The following is a 25,843-nucleotide window of genomic DNA, read 5'->3' on the forward strand; positions in this document are numbered from 1 at the left end:
GCATTCCCCCGGAGGAGCTGGAGGAAGTGTCTGGAGAGAGGGAAGTCTGGGCATCTTTGCTTAGACTGCTGCCCCCGTGACGTGGTCCCGGATAAGTGGAGGAAAATGGATGGATGGGTGCATAAGACACTGTACATGTGAGGGCTAAAGGAGAGCATACGTTCCAATGTAAGGCCAAAACGTTTTATTTGGTTTGAAATTAAAATCTGGGCAGTCATCAATAGAAATACTGAAGTCATGCCTTCTGGAAAGTGTTTGTATTAGAATAAGTAACAAATAAGGAATCAATGAACATAATGATTAGGGAGTCACCATGTACTCTAGAAGGTCAGACCTTGAATAATGTCTTTATTTATAATAAGTCTTTGATGGCTTCTTGACTCATATTTGAAACATACAAACACTGACTAGAGAAGCCTCCCGCCCAGGTAGTTGAGCCTTAACACCTTTGTTGTATGCAGCCTGGGACCCACACCTGTAATGTACAGTGAAAATCATGGTCATATTTCATACAGTCAGCACTCTCTCATTTGTCTCTTAACCGATCTCAGCCCGTGGCCTGCTACCACCTGCTCAGTATGGCTGAATGTCTAAATGATTGGCCCATTCATTCCCCTGATGTACATCAATTTGTTTTGGCAGATCTCTAAGCTCTCATCTCTGAATATAATGTAGTCCAGTACAATACCACCCTTCACTATGACCTCAATAATAAACATATAATTGAATTTATACATTTGTGACGATTTCACTAAAAGGTGAAACATTTGGAGCTTCATAAACACAGATGTTAAGGTGGAAGTCTTGCACTGAATTGCATATAACTGTACAGGTGTACCTAATAAAGTGGCTGCTGAGTGTATATACAGTAAAGCATGGTAAGTGTACTGCATTTTACTTTGAGATTGGTTATTATAAACTGGCAGTTTTTGCTGAAATTATGTTAAAAAACATTATTGTGTGGTGCTCAAAAATAGCACAAAAAAGGGACAAACAGCACAAGTTCAAAACATTCCCCCAAACAACATATAACAGAGGAAATTAGCCAGAGACGGAGATGGAAAGTGGTAAACAGAAAACTTTTAAACTGATGAGACTGCAACAAATAAACTCCTGAAATATAGGCATTAGAAATGAATTACCTGACAACCATAGGTGTGATGCTGTGCTGCTTTTCACTGCTGTCATCATTCAAACAAAGCCACTTCATTTCCAAATCCTACCTGAGCAAAACAGTGCTGTTTTACATCATTTTTTAAATTTTTTTATTTTTTGATAATAAGCTCGTGATAGAGCTTCTGAGATGACAAACGTCCGAACTGGCAGCTCACAGGGACATCAGTGTCAGGGTTATGTCAGCCGACAGCTGGTCTGTGTTCTTCCTGTCTGGAGTATCAGAGGTATGCACACTAAGTGGCCAAAATGAGCTTGATTCACGTGCTGACTGCGCTGTTTTTCCAAGTTAATAAAGCTCGGATTGATTACGTTTTCTATCAGACGGGCTGTGCGACTCCATCTACAACATGAAATGGAAAATATTTTTGTACACAACAGGATTAATCATAAACATGTGTCAGTAGGACAACATTATTTATCTAATAAGTTTATGACCAAATAACTTGAAAATCTGCGTAACTGTCATTAGTCTCAACTGCATTTTGAGTTTTGTGCTGCACTAGTGTTTTTTTAAACAGCTTCATCAAACACTGTGTAACGTTATCACACAGACTACAATGCAGTATCCTGTACCAAATCATTAAAAATGACCAATACCTTTAAAATGACCTATTCATATTCACAATGGAAACATCTAATGCCAGTGATAATATTGTTAAAAGCACTCCACTTATTGTGTTGAACTAAAAAAGTCCTTTAAATTAAATGATGTGTTAACTGTCAACTACATATAACAAAGAATAAGATAATAGTAAAATAAAAATATATAATAAAATATCAATATGATGATAATGCTAATCACACTGTGTTATTAATTTCTTTATACTTCACTGAAGACCTATTAGAAACTGAGTGAATGTACAAAGGGTGGTCACAGTACAGTGGAAAACTCTCACTGGGGACCCATGTTTGTGAGATTAAATGGTATTAACAACACACTGTCAGCAACTATGGAGAGCCAGTTAATATTGATTACAATTATAGTTTCTAGTTGTTTCTTTATTTTCTGTGTAACATTATTTGGATCCCTCATATGCAAATGGTAAAAACAAATACACCTTGAAATACAATAATGTTAATATTCTAAATTGTGAGTCCGGACATGTAAATTTTATTACCATCAGCAAGGAAATCCTTAAGATAAGGACTGTTTTGATACAAAATTTCATAATAATTTAGATTTTAATTGGAAAAATTCTAACAATATGACAATGTAACTGCAGTACAACCACACTGCACGTGGGATTTGATGTCCTTCGAGATCTTATTGTAAGTATCTAGCTAGCTTTTTTTCTTTTCTTTTCTTGCATTGGGAACATTGCTGTGTTAAACACCTGTCGTACAGCAAGTTAAATCTGTAAACGGACAGAAGACAACTTAATTTTAGTGTTTTTAATAAAGTATTCATACTTGCTCTCACATGAATGTGCATTTGTAAGGACTTGTATTAAAAGAGAGACACTGAAGGGCAGTGCATCAAATAGTTACTAAGGGAAAATGTGTTCAGTAAATGAAGTTCAGTGAAGAGGGTACCCCTTCCCCATCTATCTTCAGTGTACAAGTAGGAACCACTCATCTATCAAATTGTTCTTCTATTAGGAGGAAATTACAAAAACTGTGTTTGTACTCTTGTTTACACACACTGAGGTGTAATCCTATGCTGTCAACCTCACCCCTGGGCATGCCCTCTCCAATACTTCGATTCGGCCAATTGGTTGCATCATGGGTGGTCACAGTGAACTGCCGGTTCACTGCAGGGATCCAAGTTTCAGGGCTTAATTGGTATTAATGTTGCACTGTGGAAACAGTTTGACTGTTGTCCCTCACATCTATGGAAAACAAAGAATCAAGGCTCTATTGTTACTTTTATCTTATCATATACTTTTACATATATTCAAATTAGTTTATTTTCTGCATATATTTATTTAAACATTTTGTTTGTAATAGTGCAGCTTCAGTGTAAAACAGACTTTTCACTTGTACAGACACTGGGGACTGTTTGGCACATTTCTGCATCTCGGACAGATGTTGTTTTCTACTGCTGACTTACTGCATGTGGGGGTGGAGGCAGGAAAGAGAAAGGAAGGTGACTCAGAGCAAAAATGTAGCTTTAAAAAAAGACTTGACAGTACTCAAGATGTATTCTCATTGCATGAGCAAGCTCTGGTGGTCAGAGTAAATCTATCACATTCTCACAAATTAATCAATGAATCATTAACAGATTCGTCTGATTGTGGTTGGAGCAAAGGTTAAGTCACTACTAAGGTCTGTGGGAGAAAATCTATTATTGTTTTTCTTTCTCTAATCCACTACGTGACCCTCTGCTCATGCTTCATTTCACGTATATCCCTCAATTCTCTCTATGCGCTCAGAAGAGTGAAAGCTCTCCTCCAATATTTACCAGGAGAAAAGATTTCAGATTTCTTTCCCTTGTCCTGGTCATGTAGTCGTGTCTGCGCCCTGAGGGTGGCTAGAATTTTAATGCATCCCTTTTTGCACATATCAGGTTACCAGAAAATAGTAAGCAGAGTTTTGAGCAAGTGATACAAAGTGGGACATTTGATGATAAAATGAGCCACATTAACCCAGACGAGTGGATTATTTTATCTACTCAAAATCACTCGATATTTACAGCGCACTACATTTGCTCTCCATTTTATTTGAGTGTTTGAATTCTGAATGTGTAAAGGTATCCATTATACAGTGTCCTCAAATGCCACAATGTGATGCCAAAGATTTTCTAAATGTGAAAATTACAGCTGTGACCATACAACTGTCAGTGAAGGTGCGAAATGGTGATAATTTGTCAGTGTCAGCTCTTGTTTGCATGCTAACTACAGAGCGTCAACTATGAGTCGATCAGCTTATCTTAGCATACAGATTGTAAGCAAGTCTGTCTAGTCTGGCCCTTTTCAAAATGCACCTGTCAACAACTTTAAAGCACATGGATTTATGCCTCATAAAAATATATAAAAATAAATTGTGGTCTTACAGGTTTTAAGATGTAACATTGAGTAAAATGATTAAGATGAAGTAAATTTACAAATTGCAGGGATGAGGAGAATAATAATCATAAAACTCCTCATATACCATACATTTAAACAGCTGAGTAAATGAACAGAGGCATCCAGACTAGCTTTTTTTTTTAGGTAGGAAATGCTGGAGATGTTAATGAAAAGGCATGAATACAAAGCACAACATATCTGCCATCAAATGCAGCCCTTAACACCAGACAAAACCTGTTACCACCTGTAATTGAAGTACTCGTGTCTGATGTCTGATGTTTTTTCCCAAGGCATCATTTACTGTACCAGATGACACAGGAAAAGCTCTGGCTCCCTTTACTCCAAATGAATTACTGCCCATTATGCTTTTGCATTGCTTAATGTTTCAAATTCATAATCAGTCATCATCTGCTCACGGATAATTTTATGTATGACAGTGATTATCACAAATTACTTGTTCGTATTGAGTTGTGTATTCATTTTTAATGTGACAGCAGTTCAGGCAACATGTAATAAATATGGAATGTGCATATTATATAGACTCCTGGAAAAGGTGTAGATCTCCATCAAAGCTACACGCAAGACAAATGAGGATATCTAAATACAGCATTCATCACTGTTGCGTCCTTTATGCCCCGTCAACATTTCAGCACGAGAATTTTAATCAATATTTTGCTCCTGCTATAAAGTCTTGTACCAAATAATTCAGCAGAAGAAATCAGCAGGGAGACAGATTTTTTTTTCTGGTCTGAGAGTCTTGAGTTTTGTGAGTCCTAGGAAAAAGGCACAGTTTTAGAATTATTCTGAACCATGATTCCCATTCTCTTTCCACAGGTCATTTCAATGCAACCCTCAATTTCAGGTTTTATTTGGAAATACAATTACTTTTTTGCTTTTTGTTTCATGCTAGCTCCCACATAGAGGTCATTTCCTTTTGGTCTGAGCTACTGACACAAGACCAGTTCTGTGAAAACAAAACCTATGATAGGACCTGACTACAAACTGAGAGCACTCCTTTCCTCCACCCATGTGTCACCTTAGGAGAAGGTTGTTCAGATGAAGAAGAAGCAGCCCTCTGTGTCTCTTACTGACAGCAAACCATGACCCATGACTGTCTGTGACATTTAGGTCTCTGGCATCCCTAGGTAGATCATTTCCAGGCAGCCTGAGGTCAGCCTCAGGGCACATTTGTCCGGCTCCACTGGCCTGTTGCTTCTACAAGCACTTGACTTTCAAGCAAAGCAGTGAGCTGGGTGTTTCAGTTCCCATTGCAGCCCATCTATCTTTGGCTTTTTTTCATACATTTCACACTCAAGGACACCAAATTGAATCCATTACAACTTGTTGTAAAAAGAAATAGTATATATTTTAGAGTTGTAAAGGATTATAACTCCTTATCCGCAGACAGGTTTTCGAGCATTTTCTTGCAGACTGTTGTAAAATCCCAAATGTTCTCTCTCAGACAAATCCTTCAGTAATTAGATGCATTTAATGTCTAGTTGTACTGTACAGTATTTATTTATTTTGAGAATCACCAACCATTTAGTTTAGGTGTGTGCTTATTACTTCTTGGTTTCACATACTTAAAATGTTTGCTGTTGTGCAGTGAAGCAAGAAAAGTTCTTTAAACTTACTTTGCTTACTTTAATAAAGGTTTTTAAGTATAATGACAGTATTTAGTCAAGAAACATGAAATGATAGTTCTCTAGGGATCCCTCCTTTTAAAACCAGGTGCCTTAAGAAGTGATACAGCTCGTAAGATGATGGTGATAAAACCTTCCGAGTCTCCCGCTGAGAACTGAATAGCAACTGTCATCATTTATGCCCTGTCAGCCTGTCTGTTATATAGGACAAAACTGCCGGGGGTGGGGTGGCTCAAACCTCTTTGTCTTTACTAATGTGAGCAACTGCTCAGTGGAGCTGTTTGGACTGAAGACAGTGATGAAGGTTGTGTTGCACCCTAAAAGCTACTCTTAACTGGAACTTGTTTTGGGGCATCCAGTTATAAAGCATGGGGCTTAGCGACAGTAACAACATGTGAAATAAATTTATTTAAGACTGTCTGCAGGGCTTGCTGAGTCATGCAATGGTCTGCACTAAAACAGCATCTCTACCATTTCATTTACATTTGCATATTGAGACAAAGGTTTTATTTTCAAACCAGTGGTGTCATTTGGCTAGTTATGTAAGTTAACATTTTATAAAATGTGACTTGTCACACCACTGTGTTTTGTGAAGTATTTTGATCCTGCTGTAGAATGTCTAGTTCAGTTGTTATGGTGCTGTCAAGAGTGTTACATTACAAAACACAAAACTGCATAGTGGTGATAAGCGATAGTAGATAAGACAACAAAAAGAGCACAAAAAAGTGATTGATTTCAAATGTTAACCTTTTTTTTTCTTTTTAATGAGGGCATGACATATCTTGTTACATGATCATCCCAGAGCTACAGGGTCTTTATTCACCCAATAATATCTTGGGCATGTCTGGCCTCTGCTTCAGTGCCTCCCTCCCCTGGGGAATTTCACAGCGGCTGCAGCCCTGGCTGTAATGAGGTGGTAGCAGTATCTGCAGAAGAGAAAGGGAACCTGCAAAGCCCCATCCAATAAAACACCTTAAAAGGTCTGGGCCTGAGTAAACAGGAGCGGGCTGTTAACTGGGTGACTGAACAACACATTGCGGCATATTTGGTGGATGTACACAAACAGGGAAATAAGGGGGATATGTTGAAAACCTGTATGTCTTTTGCTCTGTTTTTTCATGCTATTGTAGCCTTACCAGTATGTTTACAGTGCTGACTCTAAAACAGCTTTACATATTGTATTGTATTATTTGAATGGTATGCTAAACATTGTATGCTTTAAACTGAAATTTGTTTGCAGTTATTTATACAGTAGTAATAAGAAGTGACAAACCTGTGACAAGGTGTAAAATGGTTATCTTGTGCTGTAACTCACTTGGCTGAAACTGGTAGAAAGATGTAACAGTACACATTAGTCAACAGAATGTACTTTAATGCAGCACATTTGAGATTTGTTTTTAGATATCCATCTGTCTAAATAGCCTTATTTAATCTGTCTGCTCCACAGAATATGGACTAGTCAATGTTTTTTCTGGCTTCAGTGCAGAGGAGGGCTTATCTGTTAGTCGCTCCACCTAGCAGGAGGCGGGTTGATGGCTACAGTGCTTAGAATCCACTGTAGGACAACATGAGAAATTTTTAGGATTTACAAGAACTAAGTGCAAAGTAGAGTATTACCATTTGTAAACTATATGTCTAAACACCCAAGGGGATCAGCATTAACACAGTTTTTTTAGGTGTTTACAAATATTTACAATTTAGTCACCACAATTATTCTGATAACTTGTTAAATGATAGCTGACAAAATGAGTAATCCTGCAATCCACCTGGAATGGCTGGTTCCTGGGTGTTTTTCATTGACCATTTTCATTAGATAACTTGTGCGTTGCAGTGTAAACAAGCAGTTAGTTTGGGCATACAAATTATATGAGGATCAATTCTAGTAATACTGAAAACACTGGGGTTCATCCTTGACTAGTTGTTCTCACTGAAAAAAAACAAACTAGAAGGACCTTGGATTGCTGTTATGCGCCAAAGGATGTCTAACATCTAGCTGCATGAGGATTTGCAACAGTGTAGGGATGTGGAAAATGAGTTCCACAAGCCAGAAGGTTCCTATTTACTACACTTCAAATCTGACCCCAGGTTTACAAATGTCGAGCATGCATACATTACACATTTTCAGTGTATAATAAATGTGTTTCCAATGTTATGCATTGGTATAGCCTGCAATTTACTGGGTAGTTTTAAAAAGTACTTTCATTTATAATTCATAATTTATTTCTATATTCCTGTTAAATGTTACTTACGTTCACAAAGCTTATGTTTTTTCTCCCTTTCTCTTCTCTGTCAGTGTTGAGAGACAGCTCCTCCACAAAAACAAAGAAACATGTTTTTTGGAAATGTAATAATTCTATGAATATGACACAATGGACTGTCTCATTTAAATAAACATCCAGGCCTTTGAGGCAATACAGCAAAACTGAGTGTACATTTAACACTGAATAAAACAGAAACCACTTAGCCAGTATTCATACCTATCAATTAAACACTTGTAAACAGCTTTTCAGAGAAGCCCCAGAGCCAAACCTGGCTCTGCTGGTATCCTCCTCAAAGTGCACACAGCACAATGTAAACATGACCATCCAGGCCATAATAGATGTAAATGAGTGATGAGCTGTGCCTGTAGCTTTTATCAGACACAACACTTTGCATTGCAAAGTTTCAAGGGCAGAGAGTTTGTCTGTTTTTCATGCCTCTTTGTAAACAGGTGATACGCCATCTCTTAAGTAATTTACCAGTGATGAGGATTACATTTGTCTGTCATAGAGTAATGTTATGTCAGGCATGAGGGCTGGGTTTTTCCACCTTTAAAACTCAGTCTGAACTTGGGCTTACTGTTCCTATTTGGTAATCTCATAACAGTTAATAAAGTAAATTGCATTTAATAACTTCTTCAATTATCCACATAATGGGTAGATAGAAAAAGAAAATCAAATGAGCCTTTTCATGTGTGACATCAAACCTCCAAGCACCTCACAAAGTTAGCAGCTAAAGACCCTAGAACCCAGAGCTGAGTGTAGCCAACCCCAGCCGAGCAGCTAAAGCTTGATTTTCAACAGCAACAAGTAACAAAAGATGAACAGGCTTGTAGCATCATACATAGAAGAGAAAATATTACCAATTTCTACAGCAGAATCTCTGTCTTTCAGAAACATACCCTGCAAAATACAGATAACCGCAAACAACTGCCAACAGACAGGAAAAATTTGCAAGCTATCTGGACCAGTGTTACGCCAAGATGGAAACTGAACTACAGAAACATTTGAGAGCTTAGAGTAATGTGTCAGCTGGACATATGCTGGAGAATTCCTTTAAATTAAATTAAACTCCATTGAACCAGAACAGAAATCAGCGCAGTAGAATATAACATCATACAGTATACTGTATAAAGACATTATTTTCCTGTGGAATACATTGCATGTAAGCAGCATTTAAAGGCCTTGTGTATTGACCCTTTGATCTGACTTCTAGTATCAGTGGTAAGATCTTCCTGTTTGTACTCCAGCTGCTATAAACATACTGTAAATGAAAAGGAAATGCCTCCAGCAGAGCCACCTTTTGGCATGTCTTTTTTATGTTGTCCCATAAGGTGAAGCAGAAAACCGGTCTGTTTTAGGCCGGAAATAAAATGAATCAGACATCACTGAATGAACATACAATTGCTTTTCTCTCTCTCTCTCTCTCTCTCAGCAGGACAGACCCCAGGGCACACAGTGATGTTGCTTACTTATGTTCTGTAGCCTGTCTCCTCATAACCGACCATCGTCCACAGCTAAAGGACATAGCCCTGCTGAATCCCATTTCAGCCAAAGAAAATGGAACGTATCGATATGTTGCACAGTGTATGCTGCTGAGGAAGCAAATGTACTTAAACTGTCAATGACTAGAAGAAGTCTTCATCAGAGCAATGTGTGCAATATAGTGAATGGAATGAAAGCAGTAATTGGCTGCTTAGGCACTGAAAGTCACTTTTGTCTTTTTCCCATTAGTGGTCGCCACAGCAAATCGTTACACTGACGATTTGCATGTTGACATTTGGCACGTGTTTTATACCGGATGCCCTTCCTGACGCAACCCTGACTCGAACCCGGGCTGCAGCAGCAAGAGCGCTGAATCCTAGCCACTAGTCTATCAGGGACCCCATCTTGTGATAGAGTCATCCACTAACCATATAACGATAATATATAGAGTGATTTTCAGTGCTAGTGACAAGGGAAGAGAAGCATGAAGGGATCTGCTCAGACAACCCTGTCTCTTAGTACATTCATATACTACTAAACTGTTTTGCCGATTATGAAATGGTGGCAGAGTAATCACTGATTGTATTATGTTTAGTGGCTAGTTGTTTTTTTTTGGCACACTACATTTAACAACATATCTTCATTACATTAACAGAAAATGAAATAAGATTGCAGTTACATGTCCATGTCCTTCAAGACATACAGGTATCTGTTGTTACCAATTAGTTGTATATATGTATGTCATTTCTAGGAGACAGTCTTCTCAGAAGAGGTCTGAATGCATGTGTTTTTTGACTTTATTTTGACACTGGACGGTTGTACAAGATGGGGTCAGAGGTAAATAAACAGTTCAAACTGGGCAACAAATCCAGGGGGTGAAAGCAACAGGAAAACTTCTAAAAACAGCCAGAGTACAGAACACAAAGAAACATGAAACAAAACACTAGGAACACTAGAAAATGGGAAGGCTGAGACAGCTAAGGCATACAAAAAGCACAAAAGCTAGTGAAAGCACTAAACAAAAGAAACAGACAATCATCGATACTGAGGGAGTTAATCAGGGTGGTGAAGACAGGTGTGGTGGGTGTGGAAGTCAGGACTGGACAACAAGGAAACAGAAGCCAGGAAAGAGCTGGAGGTAAAATGCGGGGACACTGGAGACTGAAGGAAGGCCAACAATCTATACAAACGTCCAGAAGAAACAGGACCCAGAAACACCAGTGCAAAGACAGGACATGATAATTTAGAAAGATTATTTTAAATAAGATAAATAGGCTAAATAAGTCCCCAATATGTGGCTATAGATATGTATATATGGTCAAACAGGATGCAGCCAGAGGTGATCTGCAGTCATTGTGTTTCAAATTCAAGTCCACATTAAAAAATGACACATAATAACACATGAAAGCAGCTCATGAGTAAAGATAAATAACAAACACCCTGCAGACATCTCTATTAATCCTGTTAGGCAGCAGGTAAAGTCTGTCCAACCTCACTGCGCTGTTGTCATTGTTAAATTACAATTTCTTCAGACAAGTTTCACACGGACATACCTTTGTTTCTAAACTTTTTTTCTTCCACAAACAAAAATTGGTGATATTAGCAGACTACTGTGTGAACATTAATGTGCAGTACTTCTACAATAAATAGTGTTATCATCCCATTATAGGACAGAACCTTTCCTCATATATTTCCAAGTCATTACATCAGTGATATCAGTCAGCCAGATTTCTGCCCTGCTCTTTAAAGAGAGGAGCTGGTCTGATTGTATTCCTCCCTCTAAATAATGTATTCCACCTCTCTTCCACAATGTGTTCGGTAATGCATGGCTGTGCACAAAGTGTGTTGCACCTGTAGGCACCAAAATTCCACAACGCTGTTGAACATGCCCATATGTGCCTTGCACCTGGAGTTTAGACACAAGTTTAGCGCTGTGCCCTCTTGCAGGAAAATAGAGCCCCTAGAGTGAACTCATCTAAATCAATATGTTGGCTTAACCAGCAACTGTGAAAAGCACACACACAATAACATTTACCAGAAGATTGGTTTGTTTCATTGCATCTCTTGCAACTGTGCTTTCAGATTTAGCGTTGTCAAAGTTCAGCAATGGGCAGTAGAGACTAATAGAAAATGAGAAGAGAGTATATAGGAGATGCAGTAAATATATTCACACAAAAGTAGTAAATATGAGTTTGTGAGTGATTCAGGGAGTCTAGAGGGCAGATATTCATGAGACCCTTTGCAAAGCCATCTAAGAGATAAAGGTTTCAGCACACTTATTTTGTACACCACAATTGCTCGTACTTGAAGGCAGACTGTAAGTGTCTGTTCAGCCTTCTCTCCCCTGGTGCTTGCAAGTGATTTATATGGCAAGTGAAAAGCCCAGTCAAGTAACTTGCTGAAAGATGGGAGTTTGAATCCAATTTGTCTCCCATGTGCTTAGAGCGCACCCTTGTAATGTGTGCTGTCTTCAGGATGGGTTGAACAGGAATTAACCTTTCCTCTCCCTCTTCTGTCTCAGCACTTAATAAAAATGTTGTACTCTTTCTCACTTACCTTTCCCTTGTGATGCTCAGTACTTTAAGCCATCAAGGAGTCAGACGTCATTTAATTTATTTTACTTTGGCCCAGGTCGGGTGTACTATTAGCCACAGCTCCCACATGTATGTCAGGTCAGTGCTCTTCAATGGCCATGCTAAAATAAATCTGCTAAGACTGCAAGCACTCAGTATGAAAAAGGCTTAAAATGCTATGGCTGATGTGAAATATTTGTCATTTTCTGTGAATTAAGAAATAGTACCACCCACAATTCAACTGACTCAGTTCCATAAATCCTTAGCGACCATATACTGTAGATAAAGGTGATACAGTATATTTGAAGAGTGATATGTGGATGTTCTTTCATATCAGTTAAGGGTTCAAACCATAAACCATATTTGATGGGGGGGAGGCAACAAGTCCTTTTAAAACTACAATTTATTTTACAAAGATAGAAATGCTAAGAAGATACCTTGGAGCCTGGGTAACTGCTTGACAGGTGAGGATTCTACTTGAACATTTATCAAAAGAGAGTGTATACTATTCCAGGACAGGATTACTTAAAAGTCACTACTAAACTTGATCTGTCTATGTACTGCTGCTTCTGAAAACATGCTCTCACACTGATTCTAAAAGCAAGACTGGAGCACTTTTACACACTTCCAAAGCAAACAGGTAAGGAAGGTTTAGCGCTCGCAGTGACATTAATGGAACCTCATATGACTGCTGTGCTGGGGAAACCAGTATGTCTATGCTTTAAAGCTGACTTATGTCAGAAAACAATTTTAGTTGAAAGCGGGGGTGTTTTCAATGCCAGCACTAAAGCTTTGATATCATGCTGTCATATAAAAGAAGCTGTTTGAGACTGTGTTTTACCTAATGGTACTTATAAAGCTGAGAAAATACATCATTGATTTTTATTCATTTATTTATTTTTAATCTCTTAAAGCTTTTTAATCTTACAGTAAAATTGCCCTGAGTGAGTCAAGGGGACTAGCGCTAGAAGCAGGCATGCAGCATGCTTGTGGTTATAGACTGCTATAGAATGCTCAGGTTTCTACTTGACCACTGCACTAAATATGATGCAATGCAGTGAGGCATTTTAAAATTGAGCGAAAATGTGGAAACCATGTATGTATGGTCCTTCTTTAGCCTAACATGCCTGTTCTGTTTTGACTCACCTGTAGCTAGAGGGCTGGGCTCTGTATCACCCCATGATGCAAGCTGGCTCTTTCCGGTCAGCCTGTTTGATTTTATGGTTAAAGAGTGAATGCTGACATTTCCAAATTATTCCACACAATCCAGAACAACTAATCAAACAATTAATCCTTTTGGTACAGCTGGAGATGCATCCTCTTAGGACTATAGTACACATGCTCTATCTCTCCCCCCTTCCAAAAAAAAAAAAAAGGCAGAATCATTAAGAAGCCCACAGGGGCTTTTCAGCAGACAGTATGAGCTCGGTAAACAGTAAAATAGATATCACGGAAAAGAGGGTTTTGGCATTTGCTTCCAGTTTTTCTTCCCAAAGTTTCTACAATATAAGATTCTTAGCAAAAGTGCTTAAAAAGTGAAAAGTTTTACACAGAGTACTAAGGGTGTAACAGGATCTCAGGCCAAAAGATCTTGCCATATTAAAATGTGACAGTTTATTGTCGAGGTGAATGCTGTCTTGAAATATCAGTAAATAACAGAACAAGAGCAGAAGCCAGCATGACAGTGTTGCAGTGAAATTAGCATAGAAGATGTCCCTGCCACTTTTTTATGTCCAGTTTGTGGAAGGGAGTTCGTGTTTTGCACTGACCACCGCATATTGATTTAAAATAGGTTAAATCTTATTTCAGTGTAGTGCCGTGTGTACAGCATGTATTTGTATATGTATTACAGCTGTTGCTGAGGTCAGCACACTGTATCTGGCATGGATATACAGTATACCACAGAAGTGAGTACACCCCCTCACATTTTGTAAATATTTAAGTATATCTTTTCATGTGACAACACTGACGAAATGACACTTGGCTACAATGTAAAGTAGTGAGTCTACAGCTTGTATAACAGTGTAAATGTGCTGTCCCCTCAAAATAACGCAACACACAGCCATTAATGTCTAAACTGCTGGCAACAAAAGTGAGTACACCCCTAAGTGATAATGGCCAAATGGGGCCCAAAGTGTCAATATTTTGTGTGGCCACCATTATTTTCCAGCACTGCCTTAACCCTCTTGGGCATAGAGTTCACCAGAGCTTCACAGGTTGCCACTGGAATCCTCTTCCACTCCTCCATGATGACGTCACGGAGCTGGTGGATGTTAGAGACCTTGCGCACCTCCACCTTCCGTTTCAGGATGCTATATGGACTGCTCTGCAATAGGATAAAATTAATGCTAGTTCATAAACTCTGATGCTGAATGATTGGCCCCTCAGTCCAGGGGAATATCAAAAAACATGTGGGAAAGTTGAGTGATTAACAATTTGGTTTCCAATATCTATTTGTTTCATCCAGTGCCGCTGAAGCAGCAAAGGTCAGGAAAAAAAATTATTTTAAAAATGTTTCAAAATTCCAAAAAAAGCATATTTCTTTACTTAAAATGTCGTGTTTGTCCAGAGTCACAAATAAGGCATCATTCCTAACTATCTTGTTTCTTCCGTTTTGCTCTCCATGTCTGTTTCTTCACATTTCTTAGCAAATGTGTTTGGTATTACTGCATATCTCTGAATTACTGGGCCACTGAGCAGATGGTAGGTTATATAAGAACAAAAGGCTAATTGAGCCTATGCTTGCTTTGTGATTTTTAAAATCAAAAGGGGCATGTGTTTGGCCCATGTGGAATATAAAATAAATTTAGGCCCATAATTCATTATTGGCCTCCTGAGTTTTTACTGTGCCAGTAGCTGGAAGAGTCATTGCTTTGCATGCTGTGGTTTTTAGTCCCCACAGTACAGCCAGAATCTTGGATATTAGTTTTGCTGGACGTGCTTTAAGAAAAGGGCATCATGATGGACATTTAAAGGTGCATTAACTAAGATTTTAAATATAAATCAAGTGAAAATTAGACAGGATGTGTGTCTCTTTGCTATACTCGCCCCCTTCATGACAGTCTGCAGCCTCGAGTGCTTCACTTGTTTTTCCATCTTTTCTAAACAGTTTTCAAACTACAGTCCATAAATTAGCCCGGCCTGCAACCTAAGTGAAGGTTAAAAGTGCACCCAGCCAAGAAGCTAATCTGTTTGTTTTCGTAACATTAGCGACACAGTATGGTCATAATGTTACCTTTCTATTGAATTATTTTAATTTTTAAGTAATTCAATCACTGGATTGCACTCGACTGGAATGCCAAATTTATTAGTCAGCTTACACTACTGTAGCTTTGGACTGGAGGCTGCATTTTACGTATTTCCCCACCACACCTGCCAGTGTTGAGGGAAAAAATTAGAAACAATTATAACAAAATAAAGCCATACTTGCTCTCTCTTTCAGTTTGCCTTTTTTTACGTGGCCCAGTCTCCTTTTAATTCCTTTATTTTCTCAATTGTTCAGTACATTTGTCTCATTTATAATATGAGCTTCCTGAGTGTGAATATTTAGGCCCACTAGTGGTGATCGTATTTTATGCTTTCTTCCCCTCATTTATACTGGATTAAAATTGAAATCCTGCCTTCTAAAGTATATAAGCTGCTGCCTATTGTTGGTTTTCTGCTCATTCTGCTAATCCCTAGTTGACAGGTTCTGCTTTGCAAAGACCTTGTGCGTGGGTCTCCCTCTCTCACACTCCCTCACCCTGTCTCTCACTTGCACAAAAGCATCCCACTCAATGTTTTTTCTCACCAAATGCTGATAAAAAAAAGTGAAAAGTTAAAAATAAGTTTTAAAAAAAGGCTTCAGTATATTATCCATATAATGAAATTGATAAAACAGTGACTTTTAAATCATCTGTGTCCTGTATTACATTGAAGACAATACAGCAGCAGATTATTTCACGTAATCCCTCATCAACTTTATTCTTTGTTAAAAATAAACACTCACTTCAAATCACTATTTACAGTTTTAATTTTGATATTACATACCATCCCTACTTTTTCTGATTTGGGGTTGTATTCACATTTTCTCTTTTCTACCTTAGACCTTTATTTAATATTGTGAACATATCATCTCGCGTAGCTATGTACAATTCACTCAAGAATCAGCTTTGGATAGAAGACCAACATAAAAACAAGGGTAAAATTTGCTTTTATTTTACTGACTAATACTGCGAAAATGCTGGATCCTCTGCCATTCTCTCATGAAAAATGGATGAAACCAAGGTCGAATGCTGGATCCTCATGAAAAATGGATGAAACCAAGGTCATGTTAGGGGAGGGAGCTCGCTGTCTACTCCATGTTGGCACAGAATGGCACAGGGTTTCACAGCAGTTTAAACCACACCTGACAGAAGACGTTAACCTTGACCCAAGCTGCACATCATCTAATCACACTGGTCACCCAGGCTGACTCACTCATCAGTTTCTTAGGTCATATGTGACCACATACACCCACACACTGACACCAACATTCAAACGGCTCAGTGTCTCATATAAAATGTCCCCACATATAGACAGGGCAGGTCACACAGAGTTGAATCAAACAAAGTCAAAAAAGTGAGCAACTTAAAAAGTTTGAAGAAATGTTATATAAAAATTTTTATTTAAAAAAGAGTGAAAGTGTAGTTGATAGATAATTTTATGATCATACAAGATATTCTAATATGATGATTATGCCTTATGGTTTATGCTAGAATACAAAAAAAGTGCATCTCTAACTGGACTAAGAGTGAAGAAACCTGAAAGCATGAATAATCATGTCAACAGTATCTTCTTTTGTTTCTAAATTAAGAATTATTCTACTCATTTCAAGCTAGTGATATTCCTGACTAATTGGAAAAGACTGTTACAGTTAAAATCCCAGTGCTTAAGATTTTTACAATGATGAAACATTAATGCTGGACAGGAAATCTTACCCAATCACAGCTTAAACAACATAGGGGTTAAAAGAGCCAAAGATCTGCCAAGATGCTCTTTATTTTAATGGATTCTACTGATTTGCTAATGATGTTCATGACCAGGTTTTCAATGAAAAGTCTAACTAATGCAGTACTTCTATTCACTTTGAAGACAGAGTCTGACAGCAAAGAACGATTGCCTGACCACGTTTAAACCCAGTTTACATTCAGAATTTGTCCCTGTTTTCAATATACAACCAATATAAACAACCAAAAAAATTGACATGGGGCTGCTTTGCATGAGATAACAGTTGTAAAAGGGAAATCAGTACTCACTGGTGCATTCATCTTTGGGAGGTGGAAAATGAGGAGCTTTAACCAGAATCAGCTTTATTGGCCAGGTGTGTATGACACACAGGGAATTTGACTCTGGAACAGTGGCTCTCAATGTGTATTTACATGTCCTTCTGAGAGGGGTCTGCAGAAATCTTCTCTGCCCTCCTATTGACCCATGAGGTGTACAGGTCCTCCATGGAGGGCAGGGTGGCACCAGTGGTTCTTTGTGCAGTCCTGACTATCTGCTGGAGTCTGTTCCTGTCCTATTTGGTTGCTGAGCAAAACAAGACAGTGATGGAGATGCAGAGAACAGACTCTGTGATTCCTCTGTAGAACTGTATCAGCAGCTCCTGGGGCAGGTTGAAATTCCTGAGCTGGTGCAGGAAGTACACCTTCTACTGTGCACGCATCTAGAAAGGCGCGGATCACAACATGACCAAAGCGCCCATTAACTAGCAATGATAATCTGACTGTTTTTGCTGCGTGCCCTCATATTACCAATGTGCCCAAAATTTACCTGGACCCACTCCATTTTCATCCGGACACACCTGCCGGCGCAAAGTCGACAGAATGCTGCTTGGTAAAAAGGCAACGTGATGAACATATCATGAAAATGGTAATTGTGCAGGTAGGAACAGAGGTGCAATTCCTGCGCCACATGTTATGCATTTGTTACAGGATAGGGCCCTTAATGTCCATTGAAGGTTTTGAACTACAGAATGTTAAAAACACTAGGAAGGGGTCCAACGAAGACCTGACCTTCTTACAGAAAACCAGAGATTGAGTACTATGTGTGATGTTGTACTTTTTATTTGAGATTGTTTTAACCTAACCCAAGGTCTTTCTCTTACCCTAACCATGCAGTTGATGTGCCTAAACTTAACTATGTGTAAGGACTGTCAGCCAGTCTTTTGTTGTCACTGAGAGAAAGACATCGCCATGTCACAATTTTTGAACCAGAAAAATATTGCAATTTCACAGTTTGAGGCATTACTGTGAGACTAGTACGTTTTGTGTTGGGGATCAACATAGCGATTATACATTTTGCTGTGAGACTCGCTTGACCTTTAACCATTATTTTTTTTCTTGTTTTTAGTTTCCTCTGTTTCACATACCACGGCTCTCAGAAAGTTGTCAATGGCAGCAGGCACTGACCCTGTGCCCTTCTGTCTAATATTCATGCATGTAGACAATGACAAATATAATGCAGGAGCTATTTTCTCCCTCAGGTACAAATCCTTGCTCTTCTCAGGAAAATATTCATACAGTAGCTGTCACTTTTCCAATCAGTTGCTATAAAGTTGAGCATTAAGTTGTTTCATCAGAGATACTTAGGGTAATCTAATTCAGGCAAGGGTTTTATTAATGCACATAGAGTACACTGGTGAAACAAAAAAGGTTAATCTTATACTAATTAAGCATACTTCACCAGTGATATTGGTTATTTGATTCCACATAACATGGTAGCCAGTATTCTCTCTTAAGTCTTTACATATTTGTATGTGGATTAGTTTTGTACAGTAAAGGTCTGAAGTCGTAGATTTTTTCCCTTTAAAGATTCGCAGCTTCTCCATACGCCAGTCAGTAAGAGTTTGGTCATTTAAAAAGAAAATATCCTCTTGCTTTTGTTTCAGGCTTTGCTGCCTTTAAAAAAAGATGTAAGTTCAAATAGTGCCTAGAATTGGATTATCTTAAATACTTAGTTGCATTATTGATTTACTCATCCTTTCCATTAGCACTTAAGTGAAAGAAAGGGATTCATAGTCTATGCCAAGTTTATTTGGGGAAGAAGATCTGACAGGGAGGCTATAGGTTCATCAAACAAATTTAAGCCAAGCTTTATAACTTGGAAGACTGCACTTGCCTTAAATCTAAACACAACCTGCATGATGTAACATTATAACTTAAGCAAATGATTTATGCATTACACACGTTGCAAATGTTGTAATATCTACACATTCTCTACAACCAGCTTATGTCAGTCTGTCTTCCACTCGTGTTAATGCACAACACAGAGAGCCTTGTATTACTGATAAGCTTTGTATCTTGTACAGCAGAAAGTAGAGAGGTCTTGTACCAATCATCTTTATTTATTGTAATGACTTCTGATTTTAGCATCACTGTACTGGACCTTCACTCATCTGAGATTTACACTTCAATGCTGATGTTTATCAGAATGAAAAATGATTCCTGAAACGTCATTAGACCTCTTTGTTCCTTAATAATGTGATGTGATATCAGTACCACATGCAGCTTTCTTCTTAGCAATGTAAACAGATTTGTAGCAAGGTGCAGCAGATGAAATACAGTTTACCGTAAAGCACACAAAGTATCTTCCATGTAATGGAAACCACTATTTGTTGAATTGCTTATACTGTGTTTAGTGAAGTTGCATGTTTGCTTTTGTTTACATATTGACTAAGACTTGGAGTCCCTTATAAAAGACTGTCTGTCCTCAGTTCAGAATAGAAGCAATGTAAATCTTATATTTGTAAAGTAATCCTACTTAAGTATTACAGTAAATACATTAAACAGGCGAAACACAGGGAAGCTTTCATAGCAAAGCAGTCACAGGAAATGCACAAATAATTTTTCACAGAGTTTAGTGCAGACAGTAATTGTTCAACAGATAGGGATCTACAAAACAAAGCATCCAGGTGGGTTTCACATGACTGCATGGCTATCACCACTGCTCAAAGGAGGGATTTATAATTCAGTGTATGAAAAAATACAGTATGTACTCATTACTATCATTGTCAAATAAAAAGAAGTAACCACAGAGAACAATGGTATTGTACAACGGTACTGTAACAAACAACAAAAATGATAAAAAATAAAGTATGGCGTTTATAAAGCATTAATAAATATAACATACCTTTTATCTGTGTTCAATCACAGGATAAGTGAACTAATCCAGACGTCCTCCTCCTCAGACACTACCTCCAGCATTTCCTGAGGGATCCTGAGGCATGCAGACCAGGTGGAACATGTAATCCCTCCAGCATGTTCTGGGTCCACCTGGGGCTCTGCTCCGAGGTGGATGTGCCTAGAATACCATTTTTAAAATTATTTATCAGTTTGTTTTATCACAGACTTATTTCTTATATGATGTTCTGTAAAGCAATAAGTTACTGGTTTTGAAAGGTGCTACAAAATAAAAGTATTACACACAACCATATCTCTGAGACAATACAGTATTGAGACTGAGAAAGAAAAGACAGAAATAATTCAGGAAAGAGATTTGGCTAAAAGACGGGGTCTAACCTCACAACATCCACCTTAATACCTGTGCGAGAGAATGATACCCACAATTAAAATCCATCATGGCTCCCTGAGAGAGTCTTCCTGCCAATAATTTGCGTGTCCTTTTATGTTTTGTGCTTTCATGCTTGAGCTGAAGCTCATTAAGGTTGCAAAAATGTTGGTATATCTTGGGTCATTACAACGAGTCCCTGGTGTGTCCCTACATCACTTGATCTGACTGTGAGTCACTGATAGGCCTCCCTACTGTTTATCAGGTTTGAAAACACCTTGTGTCTGCCGCTTTCTGGTGGAGCCTGATGGCCACAAACTAAAGTGAATAGCTACAGCAGCAGCAGTGTCTGTTCAGCTTCACTGGGCTCGCACTGCTCATCTGACAGATAGAAGGGGCAGAGCTCAACAACATTTTTATTTTCCTTTTGTTTTACAGGACACACGCTACGACCCTGGGAACACTGTCCATCAGCATTGCCTAGATATAAAAAACAGAGGTGATGTAATAATTCCTAATTGGAGGATCTGACTCCTGGCTTTAACATTCAACACTTTTAAAATTAGGACAAGTAATGGTCTTACACTTTTATAGCACCTTTCTAGGCATTAAAGCTCACTACACTATTTCCCATTCATCAATTAGGACACACATATTTACATCACCAGGAGCAACTAGTAGCTCAGTGTCTTGCTCAAGGGCACTTCAATATGTGGGCTGAAGAAGCCAGGAATCGAGCCCCCCACCATCCACTTAGGAGACAACCTGCCCTACCTCCTGAGCCACAGCCGCCCCAAGGAAAGAGAAGGTGAGGAAAGTCAAACATTTTACACAAAGAATTAAAAAAAAACAACCTTTTAGTAAAAGGCTTCTGAATGGTTTAGAGGTTACCAGTGATTTATGTCACAGCATGATGGGGCAATAATTCTTCAGTGGTGACTAACAAAAGGACTACAGGAGTACAATATCAACATAGCAGCTGTAATTCCAAGACTCTCCTGTAAAAAATAGCTCTGTGGGTTCTATTTTCCCAAAATAGTGTGCAGCAGTAAGTGCAGTTCTACACTCCTGGTGAAGGTGCACATACGTAGGTGTAGCCAACAATGTTTTGCAGTTTTGGTGATCACCAGTGTTCTTTTTGGGCGCAGTCAGGTGCATTCAGGCTCGGCATGGAACAGAGGTGGAATAAAGAGGAATGGCCATCACTGCCATTTGAACCAGCTCCTCTCATCCCCCTTGAAAGCACTGCAGAAACCTGACTTTGATTAATGTCACTGATGCCATGACATGGAAATATATGAGGCACAGTAATATATGAGCAATGTTAGGCTCTTTCTCTGTATCTTCTTTTGTAACTAATTATGTACTTCATCCCTAAATTTTGATGAGAAAAGTATTTATTGTGGACGCATAAATATTCAATCAGTCTGTTGATATGACTGGCCAGCTTTTGTGTGTTGAGGACAGAAAGTCTCCTGTAACCAGCAGCAAATACATAGTAGTGTGTAAAATACACCATGATGTCACAGTATAATTTCTTTGCATGTAACCTTATTAAAGTAGCTGTTTTTAAATATTACATGTAATTTAAAATGTATTTAAATATTCTATATAATACATAAAAAATATATTGCAATTGTACACAAAAAAGAAGCATCTCTGTAAACCAGGTCAGCAAAACATTCTGTTTTGCAGTATTTTCTAAAGCTAAAGTCATGCTGTTCATTGGTGATGTTAGGTGAGGTTAGAACATGTCCTGCTTCTTTTACATTCACTTAGTGTTCTGTTGAAACCTTAACAATCTCATAAGAATACCCTCCACCACAATGATTAAGTGCATTGATTTTCCTGTAATTGCTATGCTCACCCTCTTTTGGGGGCTTCAGAGCAGGCGAACCATAGTTATTAAAAGGAATAATGGGTAAGTGCTATTTACAATGCTCTGTTGGTAAAATAAAGAGTAATTAGGTTGGACAGAGATTGTGAGACATCTGGCCCAATACACCATGATCTGTATATGTGATTCATTCTCAGGAATACCCTGATCACGCTGTATCACATGCTCATATTGCATTACCTGAGTGTCTTAATTGCCAACTTCAGCTATTCCACTTTCCTTGCTCTCTTGCTCATGCAACAACATATACTTTAAAGTACAAACTGCACAATAGCATCTATAAGCTTCCACAACATGCAGCAGTTTATGAGAGAAAATGTCATTACAGTAAATCAACAGCAGAGGAGTTGTTTTATAATGTACGCAGTAAAGCAGCACCATGACACAGCATCTGTTACATGTAGAAGAGTTTTCTGATGCAAAATGGAAATGTTCTGGCAACACAAAGCTTTCTTCAAGCTTGCTAGTCTTTACTGGATTTATTCTGACACTGATATTAAATTGAATTATCTAAACAGCTATTTGGCAATCCTGTGCTGAACACCAACAGTACATCCTATCTGTTATGAGCGAGTCAATCCATCCATAAATTTTCCCATTCCACACACACACACACACACACAGTTTTGTCCAAGATATGATTCAAATCATGACATTATGATTCAGCTGAGAATTACTGTACACACTCAGGATGCTGTTTGTCATGTGTTACCTTGTTTGTTTTGTCAAAAGCATTTGACTGGCATCACAATTTTAAGTGATCACCTTATTGCCCATTGTTCTGTGGGAAAGGTGTCTGTCAAGTCAGAAAGCACTGAGCACAGCATGGCTCAGACTATGAGTGACAAATGCCTGGGATCTATCATAATAAAACAGGGTCTCACTCAGCAGGGATATTAGTCAACCTAATTAAAAGTGTATCTATCTATGAATGTTTAGTTAGATCTTGTTTCCTTAAATTGGACAGCAACTCAACAGTTCATTCATAATTTACTGAAAGCATTTAGTAGTTTTAACCCAAACTGTATGAAAACCTAAAACATCCAGTAAAAAAAAAATAAATCCATTTATTTCATGAAAAGAAATAGGCACTTTCACACTCAAGTGTGTTAATGCCACTACAGAGGCCAACCAACAAATGGCAAAAACTGCAGCTGGGTTGTTTTTCGGACGTGAAGTATGGCGTGATAAATAATATTTATTTTTGGAGCTGCACAATGTGCAGTTGTGTAATGTGAACTAACTGATGGCATGGTAACGATAATGTGGCCATCAGTGAAAACACAATCAGTCCTGTACTGCACTGTCAGTGCTCATACCAACTTTTGAAGTTAATGGCTTATCTATCTGTTAAAGATACAAAATGCTAAGGAAGTTTTCTTGGTTGTATGACAGGATAACATTTGGCCAGCAGCAAAGCATTGGGGCAACAACTTGCAAAATGTTCAACAAGCAGGCAACAGGTAAAGAGGCAAGCAGGGATGATTAGAAGATCTGGCAGTGATATAGAGGAAATGCTGCCTGAAATATATGCATGTATATGTTACGCTTGATTCAGCATTTATTGGCAGTCATCTATAACAAAATTTACAACTCAACAGTGGTGAATTAACAACTGAATTGGTGCCCTACATGCTGGGTTTCAATCTGTGTCTTATGGTGCTTTCCACTATTGTTGTTTTATTGAAAATTTCAGGTAAACTTTGGTCACATGCAGGTTTACACATAGTCAAAAAGGGTGTTTGTGTGTTTTTGGGGTTTGGATGAAACAGCTCCTCCAACTATAAAAACATTATTTTAGCTACACCATGATTTAACACACACACACACACACACACACACACATCTTTTATTTAAACTGTAAATTGCCTCTTTGAAATGTAACATTGCTAAAATATTAGATTCATCTGATGTTGTCTGTGTTGTGACTTTATGCCTCAAAGTTTTTACCCAAGTGCCCACTGATGGGTATAGGTCATGTATTGTTAAACACATTATTACGGGGATTAAATGTGCAAATACAGATAGCAGATTGAGCATGAAACATTCTGTCTGAGCACACCAACAATGTCACACATACCAGTTTAACTTTCTACAGCTCAGCTATGCACATTTTCAGGTTATATTTTTTAATTAACCTTCATTTAGATTTGCAGCTTTCTACCAAAATAATTATCTTGAATGTTGTATTTTTTTTAATTAAAACATACCATAATGCATTAGACATACATGGTATCACTTACATGTGAGAATGTATCTCCCTAAAAATAAAGAGAGTAGAGATAGTAGGGCATGAGTTAAGATTCACATTTCATAGAGCTGCAATAAAAAAAGTGTATTTTTTCATAGAAGTATTAGTGTTGGCAGACATTAAAGATTAAGAGGCAAACTGCATGCCAAATGTTCAGGTCTGACACCCTAATTTATCCAAGTCAATATTCTTAGATGAGTCTTTTTGTCTTTGAGAGTCCCCTATTCTTGAACGCTATATTCATCTTTCCATGTGAAGCAATGGTATGCTTTCCCCAGCACAATTACCAAGCCATGACAGCCCATTTCAGCTTTGTCTAACTTCTCACTTACCATTACAAATATATCCATTACCATGCAGATTGGTCCATTATCCTCTGCAATAGGACACTTATTTTCAAGAAGAGATGTTGTGATTTTCTGCATCAGAGTGGATGGCTTTAAAACTTTTGGCCAAGGATTTCTCTGTTGCTTCTAGCTAAACAATCTCTTCTTATTTTATTTCAATTAATAAACAAAACCCTTTCCTGATTTTTCTGTAGTTTCCGAACAAGTTTGTACAGCAAGAGTGAAAATCTGATATAATGGAACCTTGATATGGTTTCAAAGTGACCGACCTTTGCTTTGTCTTTCAAGCTACCACATCTGACAAATGGCCATTTCACCAGACATAGTGTGCGGCCTTTATGTCACTGTGAATATTACTGTCCTATTTCCACTCTGGTACTACTTTAAACCATTGGTGTCCCTCCTCTAGGCGTGGTCCCTTGTTCCCTGTCCTGACAAAGACCTGCCAAACCATAGCTACTTCTGATCCCTCAGGCTGACAAGCCAATCCATCTTCACCTGCAGAGTAACTTTACTCTGTCTGTCATCAGCACCCGCCCTCTATGAAGGAGAACTGAAATAGATATGCTGCAAAATTCACTGCATCTTCAGTGATCATGACATTCAGGAATGTGTCTTATATAACTATATACTGTATATCTATATCTATCTATATATCTATATCTATAGATATATATCT

General features: G+C 38.2%; 1 long non-coding RNA gene across 2 annotated transcripts in view; it reads right to left on the minus strand.

Moving 5' to 3' along the window:
• Positions 1–25,843, minus strand: part of LOC109968729 (uncharacterized) — a 184,812-nt gene that overhangs the window by 27,405 nt on the left and 131,564 nt on the right. Inside the window, exons 2-4 of one of the 2 annotated variants that reach the window (XR_002276167.1) lie at positions 20,292–20,462; positions 7,098–7,149; positions 6,666–6,750 (exon numbers count right to left, since the gene is read on the minus strand). This is a non-coding gene — a long non-coding RNA (uncharacterized LOC109968729). Of the gene's footprint in view, positions 1–6,665; positions 6,751–7,097; positions 7,150–20,291; positions 20,463–25,843 lie in introns of those variants that run through there. The other variant, XR_002276166.1, reaches the window with a different exon arrangement.

This window comes from Monopterus albus, unplaced genomic scaffold, assembly GCF_001952655.1.
Source record: "Monopterus albus unplaced genomic scaffold, M_albus_1.0 scaffold160.1, whole genome shotgun sequence".
Lineage (NCBI taxonomy): Eukaryota > Metazoa > Chordata > Actinopteri > Synbranchiformes > Synbranchidae > Monopterus > Monopterus albus.